Source organism: Carlito syrichta, unplaced genomic scaffold, assembly GCF_000164805.1.
Source record: "Carlito syrichta isolate Samal-C Ts95f unplaced genomic scaffold, Tarsius_syrichta-2.0.1 Scaffold306879, whole genome shotgun sequence".
Classification (NCBI taxonomy): Eukaryota; Metazoa; Chordata; class Mammalia; order Primates; family Tarsiidae; genus Carlito; species Carlito syrichta.
Genome location: NW_007250975.1, coordinates 43,605 through 66,379, shown reverse-complemented (window position 1 = coordinate 66,379; position 22,775 = coordinate 43,605). Strand labels below are relative to the sequence as shown.

The window sequence follows — 22,775 nt, the reverse complement described above, 5'->3', positions numbered from 1 at the left end:
TCATTATAGTTCATTTAAATTTTAAATAGCAACATTTGGCTCGTAGTTACCATATCGAATGGTGCAGTTCTTAATATGTGTTTATTTTCAATTGTTACATTAGGCAACTTAAACTTTTTTATCACAAATATTACCACGTAGAGAAGGTTGCTGGTACAAATAGTCCAATCATAAAAGGTTTATTTTTGTTTTGGAATACGTGGATAAATGTCCATTCTGTTTGAAAAATGTGATGTCTACAAGGCACTAAAATTTTAGTCTCAAGCTTTATATTTATTGCTTTTCCCTCAAGACCTTTAAAACTGCTTTAACCCCCAATAGATTAACATCAAGTACACTGTCATGGGAACTAACCTTATTAAATTATCATGTGTGAAATGCCCATAACTCAAGTAGCAGCAGGTGCAAAATAGAGTAGTTGGCAGAAGAGTGACAGTAATTTTTAACATCTACACCAGCTGGCAAAAAACGACAGGTGCCTAATTCCTCGGTCTTTAAAAATAACTTTTGAAAAGCCTACGTTACGTAAGCAAGCATTTTCAAGTTTCCTTTTTAACTGTCTTCAAGTTACCTTTCTGAAAAAATATAATATTATGGTTACTTTTGCCTCAAAAGTATATTTGAAACTTAAAGGGCATGCAGGAACTTAATGCTCTTCTCTATGAATGAAGTAAATAATTATTATTACATTGGGGAACTAAAATTTTACTTTCAGATTTCACAATAAAATTTCTCAAAAAAATGTAATATAAGAATGAACTCATAATGCAACTTTGTCTAACTTTATTTATTTTTCTGTGGTGGCAAATATAACTTGAGACTTAACAGAATAAAGAAAAATATCTTACTCTAAGTTCTAAATCTAGAGAAAGTCATAAGTCCATAGATCTACTCAGCAAACCAAGACTATATCCGAAGAGAGAAGATTAAACAGCAATTATTTGGAGTCCAGTCAAAGAATTACACTCCCTTGAAAATATCAAGATAACTAAAGCTAAAAAAGAACAAGATCAAGAAATAATTCAGGCAATGGTTTTACAGTTTGATAAGTGAGCCCCCAGCTAAGAAAAGTCAGTGCAAAGGGAAGCGTAATGGGGTTCCAGGTTCCAAAGATCTGCTGGAAATTTTTCCAGATACTTCATTCCAAGATAGATTTTCTTAGTTGAACATTCATAATTAGTAGGAAGAAGTACTAGCTACTCCTTACCTTGTCTTTCATCTGCCAGCAACGGGATTAGCCAGAACTCATCTGCCTTCCCTATGGCTGCACGAAACCAAGAAGCAGTAGAACTCTTAGACCAGGGACAATGTGGCTCAGGCTTTAAAGGGAGCCCCTCGAGTCCTCCCCCCTCAGTCACATACCCACAACGCCAAGGAGTCTACTCAGAAAAAGAGCACACCACTCCAGAGCTCATGCCTCCACTCCTATTCCACACTTTGGGTTCCTAGGATCCCAGACTTCCCTGACTGAATGTCTCCAACCTCTCTTCTAGGACCTGGGCAGGATTCTTCCTAGTCCATTCTCCCAAAGGAAGACTGCCACGAGTGTATTCAACCCTAAGACCAAGACATGCCAAAGCCAGCCGTTTTGTTTTGTTTAAAGTAAGAACGGAATTATCCACAAGACCCCTGCAGCACAGGGTGAAGTTGGAGATGGGAGTGGGAAGACGGAAGGTCACTCTATTCTGGGGCAGATCACCAAGGAGTCCAAGAATTCTAACCCGTCCTTCTATGTTATTATGAAGCTATCATTTGTCAAGGGAAGTATATATTACTTAACAGTTTCTTAGTTTGATGGATAATAAATATTTAAGTTTATGGTAAGCGGATCTCTATATGTACTCTTGCCAAAGGCCCCACAAACATAGAGGTAGGCTTTTTGAGACGAGATAATGCTCAGATTTTTTGGAGCAGACCTTGAAGTTTCCCAGAAATGCTGCCAATCTTTTTGAACTTTTAAAAAAATTAGCAAATTTGTTGGTCAGTAATAGCATAGGTGGTAAGGAATTCTGGTAGCATGTAGGTTACACTTTTATATTATTATTATCATTATTATCATTATTATTATATAACGATAGGGTCTCACCAAGTTGCCCAGACTGGTCTTAAATTCCTGAGCTCAAGCAATACTCTTGCCTAAGGCTACCAAAATGGGCTTACAGACATGAGCCACCAAGCATGGCCTAGACTTTTCTTTCTATCCTTGAAAAGACGAAAAGAAGATTGTTGTTTCCTATGGTCTTCCACCAGCCTGTGAAAGAGAAAATTAACTCATCTCACAATATTCTTTGTATCAAGTGAGAATAAGTACAATGTTATTGGGGGAAATATATTTATACTTTTTAAAAACTATGTTAAAGTCTCAACCCGTAACACATATAAAGGTGCACTTCGTGGTAATTGTTTGATGACAACTGGTGAAGTTCAACTTGAACTATAATTCAGCAAAAATATCCAGATGTTGAACATATCCCTACTTCTGTTTACTTGTCCACTTTCATCTGTTAGACTTTCTTTAGAGCAATCAAATCATACCCTAAGAATGGGATGCTCTGGGGTCAGGTTTAGGTTTAAATTCTACTGCTACCTCTTCTGAACTGTATGACAGTGGGGAAATTATTTGACCTTTTCAGGTTCATCTTCTACAAAATGGAATATTAAAGGGGTGTTTTGATAATTAAACTAATTAAAAATGTGGAGCAACATGGCTTACTAGAACACTCATTCCCTCACAAAGACAGCCAGAACAAGGAATAAACAACTACATATTAGTGAAAATAACTGAGGGAAAGTGCTGAAATGCCTCAGAGGAGTAACAAAATTCCTGGTGAACACAGAAACTCAGGATGACAGCATAGAGAATGGAAGGAAACACCAGGCCCCCACCAAACCATCCCAATTGGGAGCAGCTGGGAACCAGGAAGAGGTCCCTTCAGCCAAGAGGAAGCAAGAGAATCCCGGTAGCACTCAGCAACACAGTGGACAGCGACAGACTCCACCATGGGGGTCCTCTGCAGGCCTCACAGGCACTAAGCCCAACTGAGGGAACAGTCTAGAGTCCGTAAAACTGTGCTCCCCGCAGAGAAGAAGTCAACACAGTGTCCCTGTGTCCCTGTGGCCCACGGGGCTACTGTCCTATGCTGTCTTGGAACTGGCTCTGTAATTAGAGTCTGTCTTGCTCTGGGAATGAGTGGCCGCCGGAGCTCCAGCTAGTTGGAAGGCTGAGGCAGATGGATTGCTTGAGCCTAGCAGGTCAAGGCTGCAGCGGCTGTGAGAGTGCCATGGCACTCTGGCCTGGGCAACAGAGTGAGACTCCGACTCAAAAAAAAAAAAAAACAAACACAAAAAACTAAACTAAAAATAGAACTACTATGCAATCCAGTAAACCTGCTGCTCGGTATATACCCAAAGGAAAGGAAATTATAACATCAAAGACATATTTGAATTCACATGATTAGTGCAGTGCTATTCTCAATAGACAAGATATGGAATCAAGCAAAGTGCCCATGAGCAGATGGATGGATAAAGAATATGTTATTTATATACAATGGAGTATCATTTAGTCAGAGAAAAGAGCAAACTCCTGTCATTTGCAACACACTAATGAGCTTGGAGGATATTATGTTCAGTGAAACAGACCGGACACAGAAAGATAAACACTGCATATTCTCACCCCTGTGGAAGTTTTTTTGTTTTTTTGAGTTGGAGTCTCACTCTGTCGCCCAGACTGGAGTGCCGTGGCCGGTCCTGGCCACCGCAGCCTCGACCTCCTGGGCTCCGGCGATCCTTCCGCCTGGGCCTTCCGAGTAGCCAGAATTACAGGCGCGCACTACCACGCCCAGCTGATTTTTTGATTGATTGTAGAGATGAGGTCTCGCTGCCCAGGTGGGTCTCGAATGCTCGGGCTCAGGCCATCCACTCACTTCAGCCTCCCAAAGGCGCGGGATGACAGGCTGAGCCGCCAAGCCTGGCTCATGTGGAAGTTTTAAAAATAGAAGTAAAGAGAATAGTGGTTACTAGAGGTGGAGAGGGAAAAGGAAATAGCCAAAAGTTGGTTAAAGGATACAGAAGTGCAGCTAGATGGGAAGAATAAGTTCTAGCATTCTATAGCCCTGTAGGGTGACTGTGGGTAACAACAATTTATGGTATGTTTTCCAGTAGCTAGAAGAGCCCATTTTGAATGTGTCCAACACAAAGATACTGAATTCCTGACAGCTGCCCATACTTTTCACACTTGCTCACTTCTGGAAACTTCCACATGCTACTCCTCCTCTTCAAAGGAACTTCTTCTAAGATCATATTTATTGGACTCACTCCTGCTCAGCCTTCAGACCTCAGTCAAAGCCCTGATGTCCTCTAGTCTACACTTAGTGGCATACCTCTCCTCCGTTCTCCCACCACCTTCTGTGTTAAACCACCATAGCACGCACTGTCCTAGATTTTAACTACCTGGGCTTTTTATTATCTATATCCCTTACTAGATATTGAATATTAACATATAATATTGATATAGATATGAACAAATGGAATAAGATCCTTGAAGACAGACACTGAGTCTTATTTACTACTTTTTCAGTTTCTACTAATTATCTTTATTATTACAGATCTCAAGAGAATATTCTGTACTAACTATATCCATTCTCCATCATGTCCTAATAACTCAACAACGAGAAAACAAAATTTTTAAAACTTATTCCTCTAAACAGTGAAACTACATTTTCTTAGGAAAACATGAGTGATCATGTCCAAAGATTTTTTTCAGTTCTCACCTTTTCCACAGCATCCATCAGTCTAATGACTTCTTGTAATTCTCTTCTTTGGCCGCAGAGGAAAGACTGTTTTCTGACTTTAACGGTCTGATTGTGTGTGTGTTCTCTCTCTCTCTCTCCTTTCCCTGTGTATTTGTTCTTCCTCCAATATTCCACATATTCTGTGCTCTGTCCTCCTTTCTTCTCATTCTATACTTTCTTGTTCTCTCACATTACAAATTTAATTCAATGCTGGTAATAGTCGGATCTGTGTCTTTACCCAGACCCCTATCCTGAGCACTAAATTCAGCCAACCCACCACGTACCAGACCACCATTTCTACAGGACATCCATGAGCATCTCAGTTTTCACACATCCCAAATCAAAGTAATTATCACCTCCCAAAACCTACTCTTCCTCCTTCTCCTGCATTCCTTATCCTACATCCACCTAGTTGCCCAAGTCAAAAACTTGGGAATCACATTCAATATGTCTCTCTCTCCCCCCACATCAGTTCAATATCAAAACCTGATAATTCTACCCTGAAGGTTTTCTTCTCCATTTTCACACTCACTTCATTTACCCTTGCCCTCAGACTATGGAAACAAACTATTAACTGGTCTAATTTCTACTTTTGCAATCTTTCCAATTTTACCCCTCTAAATATCAAAACTACTAGTGTTATTTGTCTGGTTTAAAGCTTTAATAACATCATATGTTTAAAGGAGAAAGTCAGAGTTCATCAAGATACACAAGGTCCTTTAGGAATATTTTCAGTATCTTGTCAATATCTCCTGGTATTTCTTCTTAACTTCTTTTCTTCGCAATCATGCTTAATGGTGTGGTTCTGGGTCAGAGCACAGATGAGTTTCAATCAGTTCTGTCACATCCTAGATGAGTAAACTTAATTATATCATAGATTAAGTAGAATACTTACAAAGCCCTGCAGTGATGTTAAATGAAATAACATAGGTAAAGTGCTTGAAATATTGTAATAGCTAAAGAAAGAAAAATATTGTGATAGCTAAATAAAAGGTAGCAATTATTAAAATCATAACTTCTTGAAATTTTTATAAAAGTTTCTATGCAGAGAATGATTTCACATCTTGTAGGTAATCATCTCTTCCTGTTGACCTTTCCTCCCGTAATCCACCCACAAACACCCACCGATGTGTGCCTATAGCACTTTATACTTGCTATTATATTTATAAAACAGCTTACTTATTTATTAGCATCACATGTTTGCATCCCCAAAACGTAGAACAAGTACTTGACACGTGGTTGCCACCAAATAAATGTTTTTCAAAGCCTAAACTAATGTATGAATGAAACTATTCCTAATTTCTTCTACCTGCTTTTCTGGAAGGCAAGAAGCATGTCATATTGACACTTGTATCTCGGATGTTTGGCAGAATAATAAAACTTAATAGGTGTCCAATAAAGATTGAATGAACACAATAATAAATTACTGAACACAGAATATATTGATAAGTGAAAAGTCCTACAATTACTAGTAAGATTATCCCGAAGCATATATCCACCTTCTGGAGCCAGTAGCAAATGGGTGTAAATCCTTTTCAATGGGTAGTGTTTTCTAGAACTGTTTTAACCAGGATTTTGTGACTGTGCCCAAGTTCAATGAGAAAGAATGTTGCAGTTGATTAGAATTGGAAATAATTGTGAAAGTTGTGACATCTGACAAAAGATAGGGAGAAAGGAAGGGTACACATGCAATGAAATTGCTGTGCCTAGGATCTAGGGAATTCTTCTCCTCAATGAGTCTATTACAACAATGTAATAACGTCAACTATTTTGAGGACAATATTGCAAAGTAGGGCAGAGAGAATAGGTAATGCAAAGGGAGACAGAGGACTAGGGAAATAAAGACCAGAGAGAGTTGAGGTAAAAAATTGAAAGAGGTTAAGCCAGTTTTTTCATATATGTTAACTTCAATCACTGTTTCTTCTCTGCAGATAAGTAATCCAAATCAGTCCTGTATTTCCCTTTACCAATTTACAGAATCTGACTTTAGCTGTCAAATTTTCCTTAAGTTGCAGGCCCCAAACATCACATAGCAAATTAAGTCTGCAAATATTTAATCTAGTAAAATTAGTGCATTTTCACAATTGATTTTTGTCTCAATAATCCAAAATCAAGTTTCTTTAGTTTTAGCAAATAAAATGCGATTAAACCTGATACTACAAAATATACACACACAATCACAAAGGTTGAGAAACACACCAAAGTGCTATTAATGATTATCTATAGATAGGTAAAATAATAAGATTTGTGTTTGTTTCTTTGTATGTTTTCTTTACTTTGTGTAGGCATTTTTGATATTTTTGCAATGAGAAGTATATTGCTTTTGCAATTAAAAAATAAAATAAATGTTATAGTTAACTGTTAAAACCGATAATGCTAGTAGAACTAGGATCAAGGAAAACTCATCAATAACCGCGTTTTAAAAAGAGAATTTGGCCAGGGGCAGTGGCTCAAGCCTGTAATCCCAGTACTTTGGGAGGTTCGAGAACACAGGTTAGAGAACAACCTGGGCAGCTTAGCGAGACCTCACCTCTACAATTAAAAACAAAAAAATCAAAAAATTAGCTGGGTGTGGTAGTACACGCCTGTAGTTCCAGTTATTTGGAAAGCTGAAGTAGAAGGAGGCTGCGGTGGTTGTGAGTGTGCCACTGCACTCTAATCTGGGCGATAAAATGAGACTCCAACTCAAAAAAAGAAATCGTTTCAAAAAAAAGATTGTAAAGAAATTTAGGTTAAAAAAAGTCTATCCAAACAAAATTAAATACATATTTTATGGAAAATCCCACACAATTACCAAAGCTATTCAGTTTTTACTTTGTTGTTCATAGTGAAAACACACACACACAGAGCAACCTTCTCATATGATTCAAAAGACAGGAATAAAGTTATTTCTGTTAGGAAGAACTTTGCAAGAAAGACTGAGTTTTCATTTATTTTGGAAACTATTGCTGGACAAGGTGTTACTGGTTTATAGGTTTCTTTGTTTAGCTTTTGCATTTGTGATGTGACATGAGCACTATCCATGATGATGGTAAAACAAAGTGTCAGGCTTCACTTCCAAGTATAATAATTTGGTTTGACTTTTGCCTTGGCAGTCTGGAAGCTCAGAAGAAATTTAATATGTTTTGCAATTTTCCCATATAATTATTTTTGTATTTCTTCTATATAGTTTTATCTTAGTTCTTAACCTTTATTTTTAACTGTCCTATTGAAAGCTATTTTATTGTAAGCCATATCAAACCTGTTTAGAAATATTGGTAGCATAAATTATAAGAAACATATTGATAGACTTTACGGCTTCATTTTTCTAAATATAAACTTTATTTGCTATGCATGGAAGTCAACTTCCTGGATGAAATAAAGAAGATGATAAAATGGATCATAAGTTTTCTGGACATCAAGCATTTGCTACCAAATAATATTTCAATGAGTAATGTATAACTAAATCAGAAACAGATTTAATTTCCCTTGAAATTCACAAGGCTTTAGATTGAGTTTTGCAAGTTATTTGCTGACTGCTAAGTCTGGATAAAAAGAGAATGCACTGAAGTTTTCTAAACTACCAAAATTATATATTTTTTTCTGTTCTAACTGAAAAAGAAAGATCAAAACTGAAAAGTGTCATCATAACATAATAGAAAATATGAAGACCCCCCCCAAAGGAATAATAATGTTAAAATGAACCCTTTTATTGCGAGTTTCTTTACTTCAGAGACAAAACTGGCATTTGAAAGTCCCTTCAGAATACCCTGTGTATAACCAGAATTGAAATGAAAACCCCATTCGTCTTTCCTTGACTGTGGAACCATGACATCCTTTAGTGTCTTGTTTTTCTCTTGAAATACACTCAGCTTGAATACAAACAAAAAATATATATATGTACATAACACAAGTTTATTCCCAGAATCTTGAACAGGCTTAGAAGTCAATCTCGTCACTTGATACATTTCAAACTTTATTAGAGAGGTTGTGGAGAACAGAAAACAATTACACACATTGAACACATTTCTCCCAAATGGCAACCTCCTGATTTTTAAAGAAAGAGAAATTAAGCATTTATGTCACACAGGTTTTCCCTTTGAGAAATCTCTCTCAGAACCAGAAAAAAATTGTCTTAAACAATGAATTGTGTCTCCAATTTCACAACACTGTAAACCTTGCAAATAATTACTTCTCTTTGTTGTCATCTGTTTGCAATCCACCTTGAGCATCTGCTCAAGAATCTGTAACATGAATTTCTGTGTGGGAGTCTTTGAGGTTTAGCTTTTGTACAGTTTACTCTTTTGAACATTATTCAATGACATTCTTTAGTCACTTCCCATATGCTAAATTAACCTTTTTGTTTTAGCTTCCAGTCAAATAGCTGTTACCATCTAGCTCTTGGTGTCATTTCCTACAAACTAACAGTTCAACTTTTACCAGCAAAACCATCTGGGTTTGTGCAGTGAATTGCTTGACTATTGTCTTTTTCATAATTATTTGAACATTATATTGAAATTTTTATGTAGCCTATAAAGACAGTTCAAAACTGAAAGCTGAAAGTGCTTAAGGTATTGATAAGACGTGGATGTTCCACAAATTTAATGGAAATTTACAAAGATAAAAATTATTAAGAATACCAAAGCAAGCCGGGCTCGGTGGCTCAGCCTGTAATCCCATGCCTTTGGGAGACTGAGGTGAGTGGATCGCCTGAGCCTGCAGGTTCGAGACCCCCCTGGGCAGCGAGACCTCATCTCTACAATAAACCAAAAAATAAGCCGAGCGTGGTAGCACACACCTGTAGTTCCAGCTACTTGGAAGGATGAGGCGGAAGGATCACCGGAGCCCAGCAAGTCGAGGCTGCGGTGGCCGGGAGTGGCCACTGCACTCCAGCCAGGACGACAGAGTGAGACTGCAACTCAAATAAATAAACAAATAAAAGAATACCAAAGCAGAAAATCAGTATATTGGTCGATTAAACATATATTTGTTGATTAAACATGTTAGTTGATTAAACATTCAATTTTAAAATAAAACAACAAAATTTTAAAACATATATAAAGTATTAGGAATGTATAACCTAACACTGAGGCTAAAGGTCAAGAAAGATTCTCTTTTATTTAAGTCTTTGGGTCAATTTGCAATACAACTTTTGTAAACACTTTATAGTAACTTTATCCCTCTTGATTCATCTATTTTGCTTTTATTTTCCCTTTACTTAGTTTTCCTTTGCCTTTAATAGCCGGTTGAGGACCGCCTGCCTGAGGACAGGAGAAACGTAAGTTGGTCCCTAGTGACTCAACAGAGGCAGCGCCAATAGGGGACAGCTGAGTTTGCAGAAGCAGCACCAGGCAGTGCCTTCTCTGACAATGTCATTGCGAGGACCCCAAGACTTTGAAGTGGGGGACAGTGGGAGTGGAGTCAGCATGTTTCAAAAAGTAGGATGAAAGCTTTCCTCCTCCAAGGCAAAATTCTCAGTTTACCTAGTTACTGACATTTATCTCACCTTGCAAGCTCTAATTATGAAAAGTAAGTGCTTTGGTGGTCCCCTTTTAATAGTGCTATTTTGGAGCAGGACGACTATTAAATAATTTAAAACTAAAGATGGTCACTGTCAGGAAGACACCTCTAATGCGATGCATATTCCCTCAGGCAGGAGACAAAGCCAACACATGAAAGGATAATTTCTCACCTTTTCCAGTCTCCTTGTTCGTTTAACCATGCCCACCAAGTTTGATGTAAAGAGATGAAGAAACATATTTCATAGAACTGTTCTTGGGAAGCATATTGTATATGATTTTAAGAAATGCTTTAATATGCTGCGTGTAATACAGAATCCAATCTCAAAATTACTGAACTGTCTTCTAAGAAAAGTAGGCCTGATTAATTTCAGGCTTTTGTTTTGGATATTTGTTTGTTTTGCTGATGAGTAGGGCATGCAAATTTGACCTATTATAACAGAGCTGCATTAAGCAACAGAGAGAGACAAAGAGAACGAGAGAGAGAATAGGCAAAGAGGGCTTTCAAAGAGAGTCTGGAGGGAATTTTGAAGTTATTTGCTATAGGACCTATAATCTGGAACCTCTCCTTGCTTTCTCTATGAAGTCTGCAGAAGTTTCTAAATGACTTGCTTGTGCTTCGTGCAAATGGATTATCTTGGGAAAGTGAAAGAGGCAGGTGGCTGACTTACCTTATTCCAATTGGTAAGGCATAAAAGCTCTAACTGTTTTAACACATCCACGTTACGGTGTAGTGGTTAAGCGTGGGTTCTCATATCTGCCGGGTTCAAAACTCCACTTCTTGCTTGTTCTGTGCATTTGTGCAAGTTACTCAACTCAACTCCAGTTTCCTCAGCTATAAATTAGAGGTGATGATGATGATCATGATGACAAAATTTCTATCCAAGAGAGTCAATGATATTTTGAATGGTTCCCATAAGGCAATCAGCACAGTGCCTGGCTATCAATACATATTGCCCGTCGTTACTACCATTATGAAAGCTACAGAACATCCAAACTTGGAATGCCATGGCCCTGTTCATATTGTTTCATCTGTCATGTCCCCTTTCCCTACTACCCCGTATGAAGAAATCCATTCGACCTTCTATATCCAGGTTTAATATGGCCTCTTCATTGAAAGTGTTTCTAATCCATCTCTTCTTCATCCCCAGAGCATCTGTGTGTCCTCACTGCATTTATATTTATAGTCTGTTAATTCCTGTTCTTCCCCAATAGTTTGTGGCTCTTTTTAGGACACATATATTGCATAGTTAACAATATTGACAATGTAACACATCGTCAATGATCAGGAAATATTGGTGAACTGAAATAAACTGATTGACTAAAAGAAATTGATTTACTTTCCTGATAGATAACCAGCACAGGAAATAGAAATTTTGTGGTAATATTAGAGTGGGAATTCTAAATTGTACTCTCTACTTGTTTTCTTTTCCTGTCATCATACATCTACAATGCACCTCTTACACGCCAAGTTTGGAGCCTGGAGTCCCAAGGTTTATAAAAAATGGTCTTATTCTTAAGAAATTCATAGTCCAGGTAGGGAAACAGACCCAGGCAGAAATAATTGCAAGGCAAACCGACCTTAAGGATGTTGCTGGGTGTTTTGTTTGACTAAGTGTTTTAAGAAATTCGGGTGAGTTTTCCTGTGAGAGCTGCTCAGAAAGTTTAGAATGAGAAGGAGTTATCATGGATATAGATTATTATGTGGAAAAATAAATACCAGAAGAAGTAGTTTCTATAAGATGTTTGAGAGTATCTAACCTGCCTGATAATTTCAGATGGGCAGGAAACTAAAGGCAGGGATTGTTAGAGAATCGCCTAAGTTTGCATTGACAGGATAAGGATGAACACTCACAGATTTTTACTTCGTTTAAGATTCTCTTCAGCACATTCCTCTGTCTCTGTTGCATGACAATAATTGTTGAGTTTCTATCTTGTGACTAGATTAGACCAGTTATATTCTCTATTTTAGCTGAGATACAAATTATTGCAAGGCAGAGATAATGTCTGAGGAGGATATGGGGCTTTTGGACGTTCTAACATCTGTTCGTTCTTCTTAACCATACCCTAATTTTCTTGGAGTAATTACCTCCCCCGCCATTGCCATGGGACAGTAAATAGAATTGCCTTCTCCTTTCCCGTCAACTAAGCCAAAGAAGTCTTGTGTCTTTCTTCAGAGACATTCTCCCATGGTTCAGATTACATGCAAGACATGGTGTAGTGGTCAGATTTCTCCAGAAAAACAGAGCCAACGTGATATAGATATATATGAAAACACACACACACACACACACACACACATACATATATATACTTACACTTCTCTATATACAGATGTGTGTGTATGCTTCTGTGGAGGGAGAAAAAGTGAGAATTTTAAGAACACATTCCTAAGTTTGGAAGGCTCAAAAAAAAAGAATTACATGGGGCAAGCTAGCAGGCTGGAGATTCAGGTAAAAGTTGATGTTGCAATCTTGAGTCCAAAGGCTGGAAACTCAAGCAGAATTCCCATGTTGCAGTCTGGAGAAAGAATTCCTTTCTTTTCAGGGGTCTTCAGTCTTTGCTCTTAAGTGCTCAGCCTCACTCATCATCAGAGAAATGCAAATCAAAGTCACAATGAGATACCACCTAACCCCAGTAAGAACGGCCATCATTAATGAAACTAATAACAACAGATGCTGGCAAGGGTGCGGAGAAAAAGAAACGCTTCTATACTGCTGGTGGGAATGCAAACTAGTGCAACCTCTTTGGAAGACAGTGTGGCGATTTCTGAAAGAACTAGAAATTGACCTTCCGTATGACCCAGCAATCCCCCTATTGGGAATATACCGGAAGAACCTAGATCACTCTACAAAAAAAAAATACCTGTGCATGCATGTTTATTGCAGTACTATTCACAATAGCAAAAACATGGAACCAACTGTGCTGCCCATCGTAACTGGACTGTATAAAAAAAATGTGGTACATATACACAATGGAATATTATGTAATCATAAAGAAGGACAAACATATGAACTTTGCAACAACTTGGATGGATTTAGAGCCGATCATACTCAGAGATCTATCACAGACAAAAAGAACAGAGTACCATATGTTCTCACTCATAAGCGGACCTTGAACAGTTATCATAATACTATAAGAAAGGGGTTGGCAGTAGTGGGAAAGTGCCGGGGGCAGGGGTGGGATTGGCAGTAGTAGGAAACTACCAAGAGAGAGGGAACACACCTCATCAACAAGGGTACCCGTATAATGAACATTCGTATACCTAACCCTCAGTTGTACCCCACATCTTTAATACAGAAATTTAAAAAAGATCTTCAACTGATTGGTTGATGCCCACCCACATTAGTGAGATTGATTTACTGTTAAAGTCAACTGATTATAATGTTATTCAATCTAAAAAGAATACCTTTTTAACAACAACTAGACTAGCGTTTGTCAAAGCAATTGGTTACCATAGTCTAGCCAAGTTGACACAAAATTAACCATCACAGGTGACATGTGGCCTCAATACCAATTGGACAGTCTTTTCTGCAGTCTGAGTTCTTTGGCAAAGGGCTTCCATAACAGAAGAAATGATTAGAGGTCATTTATTCTTGAGCAGCAGTCAGGTAAAATGTATCAGGGATGAATGTTCCAGAGATCATCTTCCTTAGAGAATTATCACAATCTTGTCTGTTCTACAAGCTCCTTCAAATCCGTCTATTAATTTTCATTTCTCCAAAAGGGAACCAATCAGATTCTATGGCTTGCAAGTCAAGGAACCTTCAGTAGCAACTTTTGATTATTTGGTTTTCGATAAGGCTTTGGCTTCAACTACTTTCATACTTTACTGTTTGGAGATACAGTAAATAATAGTTCTAAAGAATAAGAATAGAAATAGTTATTATAATGTGAACTGTACTAAGTAGTTCAAAGTTATTTAGTCATTAATCATTAAAATTATTCTCCAAAGTAGTATTATTATTTCCATTTTATATATGGTAAAATAAAGACTTAAAGAGATAAAGTAATTTATCCAGTAACATACAACTAGGAATTAGCACAGCTGGGATGCCTGGACAGTCCAGGATGACTCCAGAGTTCATCCCCATAACCACCTTGAGCATTTTAAACTTCTTATACTTTAGCTATTTTGTATAGAAAAATGTTTTTAAATAAGTATGCATACCTCTGTATATTATATATAAACATTTTACTTATAAGTGTATGCATATATAAAATCTCAGGTTCCTGGAAGCAAACAAATACCCACTCTGAAGGAATTATTTAAGAGAAGATAATAAAGGCATTATCTACAGAGGTATGGGTAGGAGTCTTTTTTAAAAGAGAGAGAGAGAATAAAGTATCCAGAATCGACAACAATAGGAAACCATTATCACCCCAGATGCCAACAGAGAATACTCTGTCTTCTCTCACTTTCCATCTTCCCATCTCTTGCAAGAGCCTCCTATTGACAAAATCCAACCAGAAGCCAAAGGGCAAGGTAGTGTAGATATTAGAGTCTGTAAATATCAGACTCCCTGGCCACAGAGCAAGGAGGTAAAGGTCAGAGAATAGATTTGGAGAGGCACACAGACACTAACTGGGTCACCTTATTAATAGAGCTAAACACAGTGTTTTCTAAATGACTTCTTATCATGATCATCCTCAAAAAAAAAAAAAAACCTTAATAATGACTTCCTATTGTTCACATAAATACAGACTACAGAAACTTTTCCAAAACTTACCTTCTCGTGCACGGCATAAGTGTCCCACACGCTGGAGCGTGGCATCAGAACACCTCTGCAGAACTTGATAAGAGGTTAGGAAAAGAGTTCAGAGAGCAGCAACAAATTCCCTGCCTCACAACATAAATGAGTGTCTGTTGAGAATGGAGGAGAGTTCTTAGGGTGTGTTCACACCTCAACACATCCACTGGCATCAAGCCAGGCAAGAGGATTGGCAAAAGAGCCATTCAAAGATCTTGGCACAAGCCTGTGAGGTTATGGGAGACTAAGGCCTTCTGTCTTGACTCAACCTGAAAAGGTCTAAAAGGTCTTAAAGGCTGTGCCTGGCGGTGCCTCCAAGGCAGCAAAAAGAAGAAAAGGCTACACTGGCAAAAACTGTACTGCCTCCTGGGGATGGCAAGAGGACAGAGTTTTGCCTTGGGCCGGGTGGACCTGTAGAGACAGCCATCTGAGATCTCTTTGAATCCCACTCCAGAGGACTGCCTGGGGGTGGGGGACTCCCCCAAACAGAGAGCGCCTATGTGGGTGGACTTGGAAGTTTGGGACTGAGAGCTCAGAAGGGAGCTGGAGAAAGCCAGGATCCAAAGCATCAAATGAGTGTCTCCACAGCCAGAGGGAAACAAAGCTCAACCACAGCACACCAGCCACTGAAAGCTGCATCCCTTCTCCGTGAATCCTCTCCCCACTTCACACCCCAGGCTGATGATCATCCAGGGTCAGAAAAAGCAGCTAGGGAGAAGATCAGATAGGAATGAGGAAGACAGAAAAGGCTGAGCCCATTTTTCACTCAGGTGTTGAGGAGTGAGTGAGGGTCAGGGGGAGATATTTTGCACTGGACTTGGGACCCTCACGATGAATGGGGCATTTTCATTGCTAAAATAAGGTTTTTCATTTAACTAAAAGTAAGAGGAGAGGGAGGTGTGTGTGTGTGTGTGTGTGTGTGTGTGTGTGTGTGTATTTAGACAATTCACTGTAAATGAGGGAGGATTTTATCCAGGAGGGAAGATAATCAACAGAGAGATGGTAAAGGGGAGTGGTGAGGCTGAATAAAGCTGTTTCTCTGCTTCTCCCTCAAGTCCGGCCCACTCAAATTTAGTTAATTTCGGGAGCTAATTCCTTGTTATCTTGCCTTTTCATATAAAGAGGCGATGATGACTGCCTGCTATATACTACCTTGTATGGCATCATACCATCTCACTGCAGAATTAATTACTAAATCAAATATCAAAATAACTTTTCTAAGTGATTTTCTCATCTCCTAAAGGGTCATTTTATTCTTCATTGAATTTGACTAGTTATAGTCTAAAGTCTATTATTTGCACCTCACTTATTCAGAGATCCCCTCCACCCCACTCCAATTATCTTTTTGTCAACTTGCGCCTGTTCAACTAGCTTACTTTTATTAAAGTTACTTATGAAGTGTAGAGAATTATTTCTTCTTATATTAAGACATCATCATAGGAAGATTTGGATGTTGGATGATTTGTTACTTTAATTTCTAAATTTTTAAAAATATTTGACCTTAAACAAAATATGAAAGATAGACTGCGTTAAATAGTGTATCTCGAATGTTTCATTTGTGTAACGTGAATTACTACAGGTTTCCCCAGATCATGGAAACAGATGGGCTGACAATAACAATAAAAAACCAAATTTCCTTAACATTCCTTCCCCCTTAGGGCCGTCTCATCGATCTGCCCCCAATAAGTGATTCTAAGAGTCCCAGGATTGTCTCACTGATATGCATATATATCCTTCCTATCAATCACATTGAGTTCCCAGCAGGAACCACTTTGTGCCTTAGTTTGGTGGCACCTGTTGAGTACTACCAAATCTGCTGGGTAATTGGCATTTTCCACAAGCATCTATTGGGCACCAGAACATCTGGTGCACACGCATGATTTAGTATCCGCTCCCTTTGGCCTTGTCTGCTGGGCATCACTATCCTGGTGAATCACTGAAGTCTCTTAAGACTCAAAGGAAGACATCCGAGCAGCCAACAGACACATGAAGAAATGTTCAACCTCACTAATCATCAAGGAGATGCAAATCAAAACCACTCTGAGATACCACCTAACTCCAGTCAGAATGGCAATTATCAACAACTCAAAAAATAACAATTGCTGGAGAGGGTGTGGTGAAAAGGGAACACTCCAACACTGCTGGTGGGAGTGCAAACTGGTGCAACCTCTGTGGAAAACAGTGTGGCGATTCCTAAAAGCTCTAAATATCAACCTCCCACATGACCCTGCAATCCCCCTACTGGGAATATACCCTGAAGAACTCAAATCACTCTACCAAAAAGATACCTGCACACGTATGTTTATCGCAGCGTTGTTCACAATAGCAAGAACCAGGAATCAACCATGCTGTCCATCAAAAGAGGACTGGATTTTAAAAATGTGGTACATATGCACGATGGAATACTACGCAGCCAAAAAAAAGAACAAAATCATGAATTTTGCAGCGACCTGGATGGAACTAGAGTCTATAATACCGAGTGACCTCTCACAGAAACAAAGATCTGAGTATCACATGTTCTCACTCATATAGCGGACCTTGAACATCCATCGTAATACTGCAAAAAAGAAAAAAGACTGACAGTGGTGGGAAACTATGGGAGGGGAGAGGAAGGGAGGTGGATTAACGGTAGTCAATATCTGACTGGGGATGGTGGGGGGGGCACACCTCATCAACAAGGTTGCCTGAATGAAACATATTTGTATACCTAACCCTTAACTGTACCCCACAATACCAAAATAAAAAATATTGATATAAAAAAAGATGTTCAAAACAACAGGTTTCTGTTTACAAAAAGACACAATGCCACTGTCCCCTTCTGTTAAATTCTATAAAGTATCCCTACACAGTGCTGCTGATATGATCAGTATTCACAGTTTAAATGAAATTTGTTACAGTCAAAATTTTGTTTTGTATTCTGCCCAGAAAGGATGGACACATGAAGAGTTCAGTAGGGGCTGCTAGTGGATGTACTGTTGGCCAGGCCATTGCTAAGGGGCTACGCTTCCCTGAAGGACGGGAAGACTTTTTCTTCCCACAAAAGCTAGATCATCTTGCTTAGCCACCAGATCTTGTGCTCTGGGGCTGCATCTGCCCAAGGAGGTCTTTTTTTTCTAATTTACACAATCGTGCTTCAGAAGCTGACAGCAGACTGAAGCAAACACATTCATTTCGTGGGCTAGGGTAAGGAAGCAAACCCGCAAGAACCAAGAACTAAGACTGATGTAATCAGATGTACTTAATCAAATGCATCAAATCTTACTTTATTTTTCCCCAACAACTTTTCCCAGAAGACTCCTGGGTCCTCATCAAAGGAGGTTCTGGAAAGCTCTCTCACCTAATTTGCCAAATATGATCAGACACAGATTAGTGTCCCTTAGACTGAAACTAGAATTTCTACTGTGCGGTGTTTGAATGTTTAGTGTAAGTTTTTATGAAATAGTTTCTGTAATAATATAGTATATTTTAATAATACCTTATTCCATAAAATGAAGCAAAATCATATGATAAATATTGCCAGATATGAACCAAACTTCACCTTGGGTCGCATTGTCCTATCCTTAAGCTGCACTGGGTCTCGATGGAAAGGTGGTAGCAGGCAAGGAGACACAGCTTGTTCCTGCACAGATCTTTAAGCAACATTTGCTGTCCCGAGTGGAGTGGTGCTTTTATTTATTTAGTCAAGTGAGCAACAAGTTCAACATCAGAAGATTTAGATTCGAATTCAACTATGGTCACTGATTCTGGCCACAGTCCAATTTCCTAGTCTACAAAATGATAGCAAAACCAATTCTGTTTGTTTCACATGATCATTATAATATCGTTGAGAATGAAACTAATTGAGAAACTATAGAGCACCAGATACATGTGCTTACATCATTCTTATCAGCTGCTAGCCACAAAGACCTAGAAAGGTTTATAGTGAAAAATTCTTCATATAATGATGCTTATTTATGTGGGGTATTTTAAAAACATACAAATAGGAATATATATATTTATTCCCCTTCATGCTAGCACATTTCAGAAAGTACTTCTGTCCCCAATTGAATTTCAAATATAATTTTTCCTTTCATTAAGATATATTATATAACTTGCTAATATCAGCAATAATTTATATGCACAGCTCATCACCTAACCTCAGGACATATAGAAAGAGCACTAAAGGGGAAATAAGAAACCCTGTACACATTTCTATCCAGTTGTATGAACTTCAGTGTTTTCCTTCTGAATCCTATGATTGTGAGAATTTAAATAAAAGCAAGCCATCAAATATTGGGACATAGTCTTGTCAGCAGATAGAGATAGAGTTCCCTAAGAAAATCTTGGTTCTGTTCTAGGACCTGCTAAAGATACCTTTCCTCATGTCTCCTGTGGGTGGCTAGTGAAACTGAAGAGACAGAAATTGTCCTAGAAGAACACTTAAAGTGAAACTAACGAGAAATTCTTCTAGGAGAGAGATGCTTTTGGTTGTCGGAAGAGGGCTACGCAGAGGTGGGCTTCTCTGAGAAACCAGTAAGCTGACTGATGTCAAATGGTAACCTGGTATAGTTAGTTACTGAAAGACTGAATCAGAGAGGGCCACAGAAAAACCATGGGCAGACCAAGTGACAGAATACCCCTCTTTAATCTCTAGATTTGAGAAAATCTGTGTCTTATTTATCTATTCATGCAAGAAAGTAATTCCCTTTGCTCTTGTATGTAAATCTTTTGTATTTTTTAGTATTAGTTCTCAACTTTTGAAAAGTCAAGGCAAACATGAAAATGATGGGCTGCATCACCCTCACTGTCTCCTGAAAGGAAATATCAGCAATTTTACTGCATATACACATGTAATTTATGGACTCTATTTCTAAGGGAAATTATGTCAAGAATGTAGGTCCCTTCCCCCGCAAAAAGCCAGTTCAGGATGAGCTGATGAGACAAGCATGTAGAAAGTATTAAAAGTAATTTCATAGTGTATTAACAGTCAAAAAGTATACTGGAGACCAGTCAGTTGTATCACACAAGCCAAAACAATAGGAGAGCCTTCTTTAAGAGTAACTTGTACATTTCAAGCCAAGCACAGTAGTGTGCCTGTGATCCCAGCTACTTGAAAGGTGGGAGGATCTCTTGATCCCAGGAGTTCGAGATCCACCTGGACTGCACAGCAAAATTCTATCTCAAAAATACTACTACTACTACTAATAATAATAAATTTCATACCATCTTTCTCCCACAATTTACTGTTGCATTTTGCAACTATGCATCCATCGGTTCCTGTGAATTTTGTTTTGTTTTGTTTCTTAGTTCTTGGTAGATCTAGTGAGACTTTTGGAAATGTTTTATTTTTGTAAATTTACAAGAAATTACAAGTAAATGTACAGGGAAGCCTATGAAACTTTCTTCCAGCCTCCCTCAATATTGACATCTTGCATAACTATTGTACAATAACAAAACCAGGAATTGGACATGAGTATAATCTACAGAGCTTATTCAGATGTCACCAGTTATAAGTAGACTCGTGTGTGTGTGTGTGTGTGTGTGTGTATGATTGTAGGTCTATGCAATTTAATTGTATGTGTGGCTTTATGTAACTGCAACCACAATCAAAATACAAAACTATTTCATAACTCCAAGTCTCCCCTTGTATGACCACACCCACTCTTCTCTCCAAATGTATAACCCTTATTTACTCACCATCTCTACAAGTGTGTTATTTCAAGAATGCCATCAAAACAGAATCATCTAGGTTTTTTTTTAACTCAGGAAAATTTGCTTGAGGTTCATGCAAGTTGTGGTATTTATCAAACTGGGTTGTTTAAATCTAAGAGAAGAAATCATTCTTCAGATGTCTCATTTGAAAGTGAATCCATGTAAGTCAATACTTATCCTCATTTGGTATGAAAGAAACTCTGATTTACTTTTAAGTGAGTCATGTATTTTCAGCAGGATATCCTGCTATTCCTGTCTTATCTTAAGTAATACTACTTATTTAATCAGATAACTATGTTCAGAACATAGCTACAAAAACATTTTTGTTCTTACATCATCCTTTTAGATGAATTGCTTTAATATGTCTTGAATCACACTTCGTTAGAACGGTCTACTAAAATTATTACCAAAAATCTATGCTTCATAAGGAAAATATAGATTGCTTTATAAATATTTCATCTGCAGTTAATGTAGCAATGATGGGCAGCAATACTCTTAAATTAGTTTGTGGAAGAATAGACAACTGTTAATCTCTTTTAAAAATTCCTCAATTCTACCCCCCCCCGCGCCCATTCTTTTTCTTGAATCTACTAGGTTTTTACGCCCATTATTCCACTAAAACTGCTCTGAACGAAACAACAATTCATCCCCATTTCTTAACTGAATTATTAGTCCTAAACTTAATTGACCTATCATTTGCTTTTCACAAAATTGATCAAGCCCTCCTTCTTGACACACTGTCTTCAGAAATCTATGCTCTCCTGGCTTTCCTCCTATCTCCTGAAAGTTTCTTTATTTTCCTGACCTCAACCATTTGGTTTTCTCTTCACTCACTTCCTAGGGGAACCCATCCAGTCTCACAACTTTAAGTGCCATCTATATGCTGACAACTCTCAAATTAATTCTGTAGCCTAGTTCTCTCCCTGAACTCCTGACTCATATAAAAAATTTCCTGGTCAACCTCTTCATGTGGTATCTCATAGTTATCTGGAGCACAACATATTCAAAATAAAATCTTGACTTCCCTCTCCAAAACCTCCTTCTCAAATGGTTTTCCTCCTCTTAGTGAAAAACCTTGAAATGATTTTTGCTTGGTCACTTTCTCTCACTTTCTACAATCAATCTTTTAAAAAAATCTGTCAATTCTAGCTGTAGAATAGATTCAAACTGTGACCATTCCTCATTCCACTTCTACAGCCAGCACCCTGGTTCCCAAGTTGCCATAACTTAACTGGATTATAGCAATAGCCTCTGGATTCCTCCCCCTGTTTCTATATCACCTTCGTAACAATCTGTCATCTACAACACAATCACAATTATCTTTTTAAGCTCAAATCAGATTATCTCCCTCCCCTGCTCAAAATCATCCAGTGCATTCCCCACTCATTCAGCATAATAGTGAAAGGACTTACAATGTTTTGTGTGGTCTCACATTATTTGGCTCCTCCTACAACTCTCACTTCATCCCTTAATCATTCTCATTCATGTTTTTCTTCTTGCCACTCTAGTCTCTTCGCTGCTCTGAACATGGTGAGCACACAAGTTATTTAACCCAGTGATTCTCTTGCCTAGACAGTTCTTCTGAGTTACTCTCTTGGCTCCCTCCCTCCCCTCCCCCGTGTCTCTGCTCAGACGAACCTTATCACTGACCCTAACTAGCTATCCTTGTTTGCAACATTTATTCTTTTAGACTCTATCACTTTCAGATAGACCATTATTTGCTTATGTATTATCTTCACCAACGCCACCTGCAGAATATAAGCTACATAAAGGCAAAACCTCAGTTTGTTTGGTGCTTTGAACAGCGACTAACACAAAGTAGATGCTCAATAAGAATCTGCTGGAAAATATTCATTTTGGGTAGAAAAATATAGTTAGTTACCCAATTTATTTTTAAAGACAAAAATTTGTTTTGTTTTTGTTTTTAGTTAAGAGTTTTAGGAAAATCATTTTAAAGAATGTTAAGGATTTAAAAGGATTAAATGTTTTAAAATTATATTTATCAATATTCAAGGAAATTTATTTTGGCCTTATGCACAACCCAA

General features: G+C 38.1%; 1 protein-coding gene across 1 annotated transcript in view; it reads left to right on the top strand.

The window, feature by feature from the left end:
- MYL1 (myosin light chain 1) overlaps positions 1 to 4,108 on the top strand; it is a 31,847-nt gene extending 27,739 nt beyond the window's left edge. Inside the window, exons 8-9 of the transcript XR_504663.1 lie at positions 3,886 to 3,889; positions 4,077 to 4,108. The gene's annotated coding sequence lies outside the window, so the exon portion shown is untranslated. The remainder of the gene's footprint in view (positions 1 to 3,885; positions 3,890 to 4,076) is intronic.
- Positions 4,109 to 22,775: the final 18,667 nt, after the last annotated feature.